General features: G+C 34.4%; 1 protein-coding gene across 1 annotated transcript in view; it reads right to left on the bottom strand.

The window, feature by feature from the left end:
* The window catches only part of PIBF1 (progesterone immunomodulatory binding factor 1), a 320,308-nt gene that overhangs the window by 136,706 nt on the left and 170,377 nt on the right, over nucleotides 1-13,225 (bottom strand). The window lies entirely within an intron of this gene.

Raw genomic sequence — 13,225 nt, 5'->3', positions numbered from 1 at the left:
AAAAAAAGCAAGCATTGAAATTTGGGTACATCTTGGTAGGAACCAATAGTTCTTAACACTTTAATAGAAAGCTCCCCAAAGCGTCATTGTATTTTTAGAATAATATAGTATTTAAGTATCCTAAGGTCCAGGGCTGTTCAAAAATTCGGACTCACACAGACTGGGTCTGTTTTCTGTTACTGAACCCAAAAGGCATATTTCCTCTTTTTGGTTCATTGTGCCCTAATCCCGAGCTTACTTGTGGAAAATCACCAAATAGTCTTCTATCCAGATTTCCTCAAAGGTGGGTAAGAAATAATATTTATATAGCACTTTAAGGTTTGCAAAATGCTTTGCCAAATATATCTCATTTTATCCTCACAAAGAATTCTGGCAATAGATGCCAGTATCCCCACTTTACAGATAAGAGATTAAGTGACTTGCCCAGGATCACGAGCTAGTGAATATCCAACGCTGAATCTGAACTCATGTCTTCTTGACTCCAGGTCAAGTGCTCTGTCCACTGTACCACCTAGCTGCTCAACAGGGTTCCTGGCTCTTATACAAGCACTCAAGGTAATGTATACATAATGAGTATATAGGACAATCTTCATCTCACAACCACAAAAATTGTAGAAGACATAACAGATTCAAAGGAATTCAAAACAAACTGAAAATGTATACAAAAGCACTGAATGAACTCACAGGAACACAATGGGAAACAAGAAGTATATGGCACTCAAAGGACTCTCAAAAGCGCATAACAGATATAAAAGACACATAAACCACTCAACAGTTCCCTTTGAAAGGAACTGAAACTTGGGGCAATATTCTGACATCACAGTGAGAACTATATGTTCCTTACTACATTCATAATGGCCCTTATGGTTTGGATTCCCTACTCTTAGAAGGCAAACACAAGCTGGGGCAGCTGGAAGGGCAATCCTCTTCCTTTCAGACTTCCGTTGTCATATGAAGTGTTAAGGACCAGATCTCATGTACTCCTACATCTTTCTTGCCTCTCCTTTCCAGCTATAGGGACCATGTGAACAATCTTCTGAGGCACATGGCTCAGGAAAGTCTCTAGAACAGTGGTACAAAACTTAAATCTAAATAAGCAACTAAATTATATTGACTTAGGAAACCACAAATTAATATTACTTATGTTTTATTGCATTTTTATTTATTTTGTTAAATATTTCCCTATTGCATTTTAATCTGGTTCCAGTTGCACTTGTGAAGGGTTGTTGGCCTTGGGCATGTTTGACAACTCTTGTTCTTGAAGACCTGATTCCCAAACTCTCAAACTCAGGGCTATTCTTAAGACAAAGTGAGTGTTGCCCAATAAATTCTCCTTTTTCTAAGGCAAAGCAGCTACATTCTAGCATCATGTTGCCTAGCACATCATTCTTGCCTAGCAAGCTGGAAGTCTATATTCTGGTACCATACTACTGAGGAAACAAAAATTCCTCTTTTTCTACATAGAACATTGGGCTTCAGAAACATTGTCCACGAACACCCTTTCTGGGTCACATGTCAAAGTATACTCCCACTTCTTCTGTGTGCTCCTGCAGGAACTGTATCATAACTGGCTGTTGCAATCTTTTTCAACCAAGAAAGTTCACCATCAGAAACTTTTCTCTGGTGCCAAGTAAAGATATGGGTGAACACATATAACTTCATGTGCTTTTTCTTCAAAGCACCCATTATTAGTTCCTGTGCAGATATTGCACAGAATATAAGTCTTTTCTGTTTTTTGAAGAGGAAAAAGTAAAAAAAGGCAAAAAGTGTGAGTATACTCTTTTAAGGGCAATCATAGAGGAGTGAAAACCAGACAAAGACTGTACTCCTCTGAATTTTAGTCATTGCAAACCCATCAGGCTCCCAGTCATTATAAAACAGTCAAGAGTTACCTTTGTCCTCTTAACAGGGAACCAATGGGCATGTCCATATTCTAGGCAGGGGTGGGGAACCTATGGCCTGAAGGCCACATGTGGCCCTGTAGGTCCTCAAGTACAGCCCTTTGACTGAATCCAAACTTTACAGAACAAATTCTTTCATTAAGGGGACTAATTATTAATTAATAACTTATTAAAAATATTAATAAAAGGATTTGTTCTGTGAAGTTGAGGACCTAGAGGGCCACATGTGGCCTCGAGGCCATAGGTTCCCCACCCCTGCTTTTGAGAGTGAAAGGTATGCTCATCAGATTGAGAGTGGGAACTCAAACTGTTTATATTTGCTATAAATAATAATTACTAACTGTGAAAAAATTAAGTCCTACTCATAATATTTCTATTTCGAAAAATGGAAGAATAGAATGGATTGTAGAACAACTTTCATTCCAAAAATAAAAATAGCTAGTGCTAAAAGGAGTAAACTTCAATTGTCTAGAAAATCTACTTACAAGGATTACTTTGTTTCTCAGCTAAAGAAGGTATTATTAGACCAATTTCAAAATAAAGATCATGTGAAATTATTTTAGATTGGATACAATTAAATGAATTCTTTATAAAGAATTTACAATGAAACTATGTTTGTCACCACGGATGTTCCAAAGTAACAATGGTTTCTGATTTAGTTATATTGAATTCTCTATATCCTATACAAAAAAGGCTTAGATGCAGATCCAAGTATCCTCTCTCATGAAAGTACTTTATTTTATGATTTCTGCAACACAGATTTTAGGGAGGAAATTAGTGCTGAATTTTCTCTAAATTTTAAATCTTGCCATCAAGTAGCAATTACTTTTTCATTACCTGACCTTGAATGCCTCATTTACCACACTAGAAAATGTGTGTGTGTGTGTGTGTGTGTGTGTGTGCGCTCTCGTGCGTGTGTGTGTTTGTATGGAGCTGGAGAAGGAAATGGCAAAACACTCCAGTATCTTTGCCAGTAAAACTCCAAATGGGGTCATAAAGAGTAGGAGATGACTAAAATGAATGAACGAAAATAAAAAGAATGCCTATAGTCTATATTACAATGTGCACTTGAATGAACAACCAAGAGTTTACTCACAGGTTTATAGGAAGAGATGTGATTCACATAAAGACAGAAATATCTTAATAGACTACTTTCAGTCTGGGTGAGACAGGGAAATCTATTCACAAAACAAATAAGTATACAACAAACAAATAAATAAATCTGATCAACAGCTTTTATTATTTAATTTTGGGTCCAGTTTATTGTCTCTATAGCATATTCATGCTACTTTATGTTGTAATCTGGGCATTTGGCATTCGTTTAAAATTTTTTTAAAATAATTGGTAGAAAATAGTAATTGCCTGAATTCTTAACAAAATCCTATTATAAAGAATTCCACAGGACTTCAATTTGTCATGTTGCAGTGAAACTTTGTTATACTGGATGAATATTGTTAGAAGTCACATTCCCTACTATTACGCTATGAGAAATGACAAGCAGGATAATTTCAGAAAAACCTTAGAAAGACTTACATGAATTGATACAGAGTGAAGTGAGCAGAACCAGAACATTATACGCATTAACAGCAATATTGTGAGGATGATCAACTATGAAAGACTTAGCTACTCTGATCAAGACAATGATCCAAGACAATTCCAAAGGACTCATGATGAAAAATGCTACTCACCTCCAGAGAGAACTGATAAACTCAAGACATTTACTAGCTGTGTGACCCTGGATTTACTAGCTGTGTGAATGCAGACCAAAACATACTCTTTTACTTTATCTTTCTTGATTTTTATTTTGCCTGTGTTTTCTTTTGTAATATGGCTACTATAGAAACATATTTTTCATGACTTCACATGTATTACCGATATAATACTGTTTGCCTTCTCAAGGGGTAGGGGAGGGATGGGAGGGAGGGAACTTGAAACTCAAAATTTTTAAAAAAAGAATGTTAAAAGTTTTCAAAAAATATATAATTGGGAAATATTTAATGAAATAAAATATACTTTAAAAAGAAAATAGTCCTGTTTCAAAAAAACTGGGAGATAAAAATAACAAATTTCTGTTCTGTGATGAATTAGCAAGTCAATATCAGTCTTTTGGAACAAGTAGGTGAGGTATTGTACACACACTGTTCCAATATATTTTCTAAGACCTCATGGTTCATGTGTGTGTATGCCTATATGTGTTTACTTATCTATACATATATACATATATATAAAAATATATAATGTATGTGTGTACGGAGGAGAGTTTCACAGCTATAACTGTTTATCATCCACCTTGTTAATCCAATTAGATGGTAAGGCTGATTTCTTTTGAATGAATTACATTAAAGAGGCATTCTGGTGTTCTTGGCCTCCATGTAATTAATATAATCTGTAAATAAAAGCATTAGAAGAACCTCGGCATCTATACAGAGTATTTATTGTTTGGATTGCATAGGACTTCTCCATGATGCTCACATGCATATTTAGAAACGATACATTTTCTATGTTTTATATCTTCACTGTATCACCGAACAAAGATATTTTTGTGATCATATCTGTCACAGAACCTTACATAATTTTTAAAATATGTGGAAAACATCTTATTTGGGGAAAGTTACATTTTGGTTATATTTTGTTCTACTGAATCTAGCACTTTAAAAAAATTAACATACAATACATAAAATGGGATCTAAAATTCTCTGTACCAATTAGAAGTATGATTCTGAAGATGTAGTCATAGTAGAAAGTAATTTATGAAAGCCTACTTATCCTTCTCATGTTTTCATCAAGAATGCCCTTGATGTTTACACAGACCATTATTAACCAGATTTCATAGAAATAAGAAAGAAGTGATATTGGTCAGTAGAGCCTAATGTTTTCTATATCACTTCTTTTGGTCAAAATACCATTATGTAATTGTATTTTAAATACTTTTGCAATCTTCCCTTTTGAAATACTTTGAACATCGACTCCTGGTGGAGAATTCTAGGGAGATGGTAAAGTAGGTCAGAAAATTCCAGGGTCTCCAGATTTTCCTCAAAAATGAGACAGAACTTCACCTCAAAGGGAATGTAGAGTGGCAAAAATACACAAAAGTTGTGGTAAAGTAGTTGTCCTCCTAAGACAATTTGAGAGGACCTCAGGAAAGACTGGATCTCCAGGGGCAGAGGTTTGGCCCAGGGAAGTGCAAACATTTCCAGGCCAACTCTGCTGAATCAATAAACAACAAGCCATGGGAGGTACCTGAAAGCCTTAGGAACTTTGACCTCATGAAAATGTGGGGGTTGGAAGCTGAGCAAGGGAAGCCTGAAGGACTCCCCTATTGTAGGACATCAGGCACAGCTGTGCTAACTAGACATAGTCCCAAGCTGCAGCTGTGGGTGAGGAGTGAGCACATGCCCAGTGAGCGTGGTAACAGAGAAGCAGGTATCCTGATGGCTGTGGGTACTTATAAGAGAGTAGGAGGCCCTGGTTTCAGTTCTGAGGGCAGAAGGGAGAGCTGAAGTTTGCAGTCCCAGGAGGGACTACAGGGAACAAGAGCATTTGCAGGGAAGCGTGGTTATGGGATAGGGCTTAGGTGTAGAGAGGACAGCCCAAGGTTGGGACCTGGATAGATCTCAGAAAATAACAATAAAAAGGACCTCGGGTCTGGGGCACCACTCTCCACAACTTGGGTCTAGAACTCGATTACAACAATAAGTTGCTAAAAATAAAATGAAACAAAATTAAAAAAAAGGAAGAATGAATAAGCAAAAGAGGAAGAACCTGACCACAGATAGCTATTTATAGGGATAGAGAAGATTATAGGTTGATATTTAAAGGAAGGTAGTGAAGTAAAAAAAGCTACTATTATTTCAAAAAGAAATGTCAAATGGTCACAAGCCCAAAAAGAATTCCTGGAAGTACTTAAAAAGGACTTCAAAAATCAAATAAGAGAGAATAAAGAAAAAAATAGGAAAAAAATAAGAGCAATCCAAGAAAATTATAAAAAGAGAGTTGACTAATTAGAGAAAGAGACCCATAAAATTAAGGAAGAAAATAACTCCTTGCAAAAGAGAAATGGACCAGGGGAAGCAAATGACTTTATAAGACACAAACAAATAATGAATAAAATCATAAAAAAAAACAGATGAGAATACAAAGCATCTCATTAGAAAAAGAACAGATCTGGAGAACAGAGGAGAGACAATATAAGAATTATTGGACTACCTGAAAGTTATGATTTAAAAAAAGAATCTTGATATAATAAAAACTGCCCTAAAGTTCTAGAACAAGAGGATAAAGTAGAAATAGGAAAAAAAAAATCCACCTAACACCACCTGAAAGAGATCCCAGGATGAAAACTTACAGGAATATGCAGTCAAGTTTCAAAGCTCTGAGGTTAAAGAAAAAATACTACAAGCAACAAGAAAATAAACAATTTAAATACTGTGGAGCCACAATCAGTGTTATGCAAGACCTAGCACCTTCCACACTAAAAGACCATAGGTCTTGGAACATATATTTCAAAGAGCAAAAGAACTGGGGTTGAGACCAAAAAAAAAACTTACCCAACAAAGTTCAATATAATTCTGAATGGGAAAAAAAGGATATTTAACGAACTGAAAGACTTTCATGTATTTGTGAAAAAAAAAAAACAAAAAAACAAAACAGAGCTCAATGGAAAATCTAACACATAAGATCCAGGAGAAATATAAGACTGATTATAAGGGACTCAATAAGGTCAAACTATTTTCTACTTCATATGTGAAAATGTTATCAGTATTCTTAAGACTGTCATTATTACTTGGGTAGTTTGGAACAAAGGTTGGGACTTAGCTGAGTATTCTGGGGTAATTCTAAAAAACAAAATTGGGTAATAAAAGGCAAAAAGAAGTAATTATCTCATACAAATGAGGCATGAAGGGATGAACTGATACAGAGGAAACAGGTGGGGGTGGAAGGCTGGTAAACAGTAGTACTATAATAGTGGGGGACTTTCCCTCACAGAACTAGCTAAATCTAACCAAATATATATAAGAAGTTGTAATGACAAGAAAAGTGGAACTTTTCACTGTTTTTTCTTTTGGAATGCTTCTCAGCACTAAGGCAATCAAGTGCCTTTGTCTTTGTTTCAATCAAGAGTCTTTGATTGAATCAAGAGTCTTTGATAACCTGCTTAAGTCACAAGAAAGCCTAAGTCACATGAGTTTGAGCCACAAGTTTGTGAGGCCCTCTGACCCTGAAGAAGTGTATACACACTCGGATGTTAGCATTTTGCTTTTGGGGCTCACTCATTGGAAGAGCGTTACTGTGATTTCGCCAGATGAGACTCTGGGTAGCCATTAAGGAACCCCCTGGCTTTGAAAACCCAGATGTTGGTGCTTCTCTCTCTGATAACTATGTATGTATTGCTATGGACAGATGGTTAAAAGCCCTGTCTGCTGATTTGTGTTGTTTGATCTGTTTATATAATTTCTCCTTGTAATTTCTGCTTGTGTTTTCTCTGAAGTTCAAGGTGCTGACCTTTCTCCCTGAATTAAGTGAATGATATATGTATGTTTAAATAAACTGAGATTGAAAACCCCTTAAAGTTGCTTTCCTTAGAAAAGCAGATCAAAGAACCTGTGCTAGCAGCCCTCCTTTGTGCTGGTGTTGTTGGTCTTACACCTCCACAGCAGCTGCAAGCAGCACTGTTGTTACAGAAGTCAAGAAAGTGAATATAATTTTATATTATCTAGATATGATAGATATCTGGAAAGAATTAAATGGGAACACAAAGGAATATCCCTTTTTCTTAGCAGTGTATGGTAACTTTACAAAGATTGACCATATATTAGTGCATAAAAATATTATATAAAAGCAGAACCATTAAATATATCCTTTTCAGATCATAACACAATAAAATTACATTTAATAAAGGACCATGGAAACATAGAATAAAAGCTAATTGGAGACTAAACCTTAATATTAAAGAATGAGTGGGTTAAAGAACAAATCATAGAAAAAGGCAATAGTTTCATTAAAGACAATGACAATGAGACAACATATCAAAACCTATGGGATACAGAAAAAGCAGTATTTGGAAGGAAAATTCATATCTCTAAATGCTTAAATCAATAAAATAAAGAGCAGCCCAATGAACTGGGTCTGCAATTAAAAAACTAGAAAAAGAACAAACTGAAAACCCCAACTAAACACTAAACTGGAAATCTTAAAAATCAAAGTGTGATTAATAAAATCGAGTGTAAGGAAACCATTTAATTAATAAATAAAACTAGGAGTTGGTTTTATTAAAAATTAATAAAATAGAAAAATAGAGCAGTTAATATGATTAAAAAGAAAAGCAAATCACTAGTATTAAAAATGAAAAAGATGACGATACCACTAATGAAGATGAAATCAAAGCAATTATAAGGAGTTATTTTGCCCAATTACATGCCAATAAATTTAACAATTTAAGTGAAATGGTATAAGATACCTAGATTAGCAGAAGAGGAAATAGAATATCTAAAAGAGATTATTTTAGAAAAATAAATTAAATAGGTCATAAATGAGCTTCCTAAGAGAAAGGTACCAGGACTAGATGGATTTAAAAGTGAGTTTTATCAAACATGTAAAGACCAATTAATTTCAATATTAAATAAATTACTTGGAATAAGAGGCAAAGAAGGGGTCCTACCAAACTCCTTTTATAAAACAAATATGATATTGATACCTAAACCAGGAAGAGTGAAAACAGAGAAAGAAAATTATTGACTAATTTCATTAATGAATATGGATCCAAAATTCTTAAATAAGTTTTTAGCTAAGAGAGTACAACAATACATCACAAAGATCATACACTGTGATCAAGTGGGATTTATATCAGGAATGCAGGGCTGGTTCCATGTAAGGAATATTAAGTAAAAAAAATCATATAATTATATCAACAGATGCAGGAAAATATTTGAAAGTATAGTTATAAATAGATTTTTTCCTTCAATTGACAAGAAGCGTCTCCCTAAAACCATCAGAAAGAATTATTTGTAATAGGGACAAGCTAGAAGCCTTCTCAGTAAGATCAAGTGTGAAACAAGGATGTCTGTGTCACCAGTATTATTCAATATTGTACTGGAAATCCTAGCAATAGCAATAAGAGAAGAAAAAATAGAAGGAATCAGAATGGGCAATGAGGTAATAAAACTATCTCTTTTTGCAGATGATATGATGATATACTTGGAAAAAATCCTGAAGATTCAAATAAAACGTTAGCTGAAAGAATTAATAATTTTAGTAAAGTAGCAGGATATAAAGTAAACCCACATAAATAATCAGCATTCCTATATGTCACCAACCCTGCAAGAAGACATAGTAACAGAAACCCCATTTAAAATAACTTTAGAGAGTATAAATACCTGGGAGTACACCTGCCAAAACAAACATAGGAACTACAGGGTACGTAAATAAAATTAACAGAAAATTATTTTACTGAGTTAGAAAATGTAAGAACAAAATTCATTTGGAAGAACAAAAGGTCAAATAACAAAGAAATTAATGAAAAAAATGTAAAGTAAGCAGGTTTAGCAGTACCAGATCTTAAACCATATTATAAGCAGAAGTACGTCAGCTTCATTTAAAAATATAAATTTCTCTCTTATATCAAAGATAAAACAGAAAAAGTTCAGCAAAACCAACCAACCTATCAATGAAGTCTCAACAATATGTGCAATAGTTTTCTCCCTTTGCAAAGAAGAGAGATGTATTTTCTCGTTTCTTATTCAGGATCAGCGTTGGTCATTAGAATTACATAGCATATAGTTCTTGTTGTTCTTTTATTTGCTGTAGTCACTGTTCATTGTTTTTCTGCTTTTGTTTACTCTACTTTGTATCAATCCATCTGCTTAAGTCTTGTGATACTTCTCTTTTTCATATTCACTCATCATTTATGGCAAAGTAACAGACCAATACATTCATGCACCACAATTTGTTTACATATTACTTAACATACTGGAATCCACTTTGATTCCAGTCTGTTGGTACTACCAAAAGAGCTGCTATAAATATTCTGGTGTACATGGAACCTTTCTAAACTTGACTTCTTTGGGGTCATATGCCTAAGAGCAGGATCTCTGGGTCAAATGATATGGACATTTTAGTCACTTTTCCAGCATAATTCCAAATTGCTTCTCAGTTCAACATTTCTACAAACAGGTTATTATTATGTCTGTTTTTCCAAAAGCTAACACTGATTGTATTCCTATCTTTTGACATCTCTGCCAATTTGCTAGGTGTGAGGTGAATCCTCAGAATTATTTGATTTGCGTTTCTCTTATTATTGGTGATAGGAAGAAATCTTACACATGGTTAATAATTTATAATTTTTCTATTGAGATCTGCTTATATCTATTGACGACTTATCCATTTATTTGTGCTAGTCTTCCATGTGTCTGGGAATATCAGGTCTTAGAGATATTTGATGCAAAGATGATTTTCCCAAATGACAGCATCCTTTCTTATCCTAGCTGCATTGATTTTGTCACTGTAAAAGACATAATTTCATGTTTCCTCAGGAGTTCTCGTCAAGCAGGAAGATTTTCCCCAAGTAATTAATGCTTTCAGGTTCACTATATACTAGGTTACTGAATTCAATTTTTGCTGTATCAACATTTCAGTCTTCTAACCAGTACCAAACAGTTTTGATGATTATTGTTTTACAGTGTAACTTGAGGCTATCCCTTTCTTCACTCCTACTTTTCCCCCTACTATTTTCCTTGAGATTCTAGTCCTTTTGTTCCTCCAAATACACGTTATTGTAATTTTTATCTGGTTTTGTCTGATCAAGTATTCTTCTGATAATTTGATTGGTATGGTATTAAGTCTGTAAATTAGTATTGTCATCTTTTATTATATTACAGCATCCCAGGTATGAATACTGATATCCCTCTATATACTTTTTAGTCTTTATTTCTTTAATAAGTGTTTAGTAAGCCAATGTGAGAAATTTGTTTCACTTGACCATGCCTTATCTGTTACAAAAAGCTGTTATCTATTTTTCTTTTTTATTGTTGGTTGGGGTGTGGGGGGGGGGGAAGGGTGACCAGGGATGGGGAAAAAAAGGATAAAAAAGAAAGAAGAGATTAAGTATTTAAAAAACAATAACAACAACAAACAGAAGAGAACTGAAGGCCAGAAAGAATTGAAAGCAGGATAGCTTTGAAAGTTGTGTGTTAAAGAGATACAGAATATGATGGGATATTAAATGGATAATTTTGATTATATTAAATTAAAAAGTTTTTGCACTAACAGAACCAATGCAGAAGGAAAGCAGTGAACTAGGAAAAAAATTTTACAGCAAGTTTCTATGATAAAAGCTTTGTTTTTCAAATATATAGAGAACGAAAGTCAAATTTATAAGATTATGAATCATTTCCCAATTGATAAATGGTCAAAGGATATGAACAAGCAATTTTCAGGAGAAGAAAAAAATGCTCTAAATCATTATTTGTTAGCAATGTAAATTAAAGCAACTCTTATCACCTCACACCTATAGATTGGCTAATATGAGAGAAAAAAAGTATTGGAGGGGATATGGAAAAATTAGGAAACTAACATACTATTGGCGGAGTTGTAAACTGACCCAACTATTCTGGAGAACAATTTGGCTATAAAATTTTGCATATCATTTGACTCAGCAACACCACTACTAGGTCTGTATTCCAAAAAGATAAAAGAAAAAGGAAAATGACTTCTATATATAAAAATATTTATAGCAGCTCTTTTTGTGGTGGCAAAGAATTGGTAATTGAGGGGATTGTCCATCAGTTGGGGAAGGGCTGAACAGGTTGTACGGCATACGATTGTGATGGAATGCTACTATGTTAGGACAAACAGGATGCTCTCAGAAAAAGGTGGGGATGAGCAGAACCAGGAGATAATGGCAATACTGTACAATGACCAACCATGAATGACTTAGCCATTCTCAGCAATACAATGATCCAAGAAAATTCCGAAGGACTTATGATCAAAAATGCTATCACTAGAGAAAGAACTGATGGAATCTGAATGCTGCCTACTTTCAAACTTTATTGGGGTTTTTTGGTCTGTTTTCTTTCGCAACATGGCTAATATGGAAATATGTTTATTTATAATATTTATAATCTATAGGAATTTCTTGCCTTCTCAAGGAGGGGGTAAAGGAGGGAAGGAAGCAGGATGAGAATTTGGAACTCAAAATCTAAAAAAAAGGTTATCAAAAATTTTTTCTATGGGTAATGGAGAAAAAATTAAGAGGGAAGATAAAAACGTGCTTCTTGAATTCGTTATAAATTTAAAAGGAAAACCAGTTTTATGTTTAATCATCTTTACCTGCTCTACTATGTATGTAGAAATGCCCATTTTATTTAATATTTATTGAGTTTGGAATTTAAAAATGTTTTAAGAAATGTTTTATAATTTTGTCTATACAAGTCTTGAATAGACTGCCTTGGGAGACTGACTCTCAGATATTATGTGTAAAATAATTGTCCTTCATAAAGCCTTGCAAATGAGGTTTTAGCTGCTATTCTTCGCCATTTTTGAGTCATTCAAGTTAATTACCTAGAGATTATTCTTGCCTCTTCTCTCATACTTCAGTTGCTTACTTTTGTCAATGATACCTCCAGTTCCCTTCTGCCCATTCACATTACAATCACTCTAATCCAGGATCTCATTAGCTCTCAACCTAACTGTTGCAATTACTTCCTAATTAGTCTCCTTTCATCTAACCTCTCCCTTTTGCAATCCATCTTCATGCAACTGTGAAACTGATACTTTGGGTACTCAAGGCTTGCTGTCACTTTTCTGCTGAAGAATCTTCAGCGATTCCCCTACTGTTTTGAGAACAAAATAAATACTCCTCCTGTTTGGCATTTAAAATCCTTCATGACATGACTAATTTATACATGACTTCATTTGATGCTTCCAGAAAACTGGCTCACTTGTTGTTCCCTACGTACACAATACATGTTCTATTATTTCTGTGCCTTTGCACAGCTTTTCTCCCATGTCTGAAACACTTTTTTGCCTCACCTCCTGGAACTCCTTTCAAGTTTTAGCTGGCACCTCAGAGTGGCCTTTTCTTATTCCCATAGTTATTAGTCATCCCCTTCCCCATTATTTTGTATTGATTTTGCATTCATTTGAGGTTGACTCATCTATGTCAAGCCGTTTCCTACCAAAAATATCTCAGCTCTTTAAGAGTGGGGATTTTTTTTTCATTTTTGTCTGTGTATCCTCAGTGTGTAGCACAGTGCCTAGCAAAAAGTAGGCATTTAATAAATGTTTAGTGAAGTGAACTGAATCTATCATTTGAGGGATGAGATGTTTTC

This window comes from Trichosurus vulpecula, chromosome 4 (genome assembly GCF_011100635.1).
Source record: "Trichosurus vulpecula isolate mTriVul1 chromosome 4, mTriVul1.pri, whole genome shotgun sequence".
In the NCBI taxonomy this organism is placed as follows: Eukaryota; Metazoa; Chordata; class Mammalia; order Diprotodontia; family Phalangeridae; genus Trichosurus; species Trichosurus vulpecula.
Note: the sequence above shows the minus strand (reverse complement) of the source record. Positions and strands in the feature narration are given on the sequence as shown.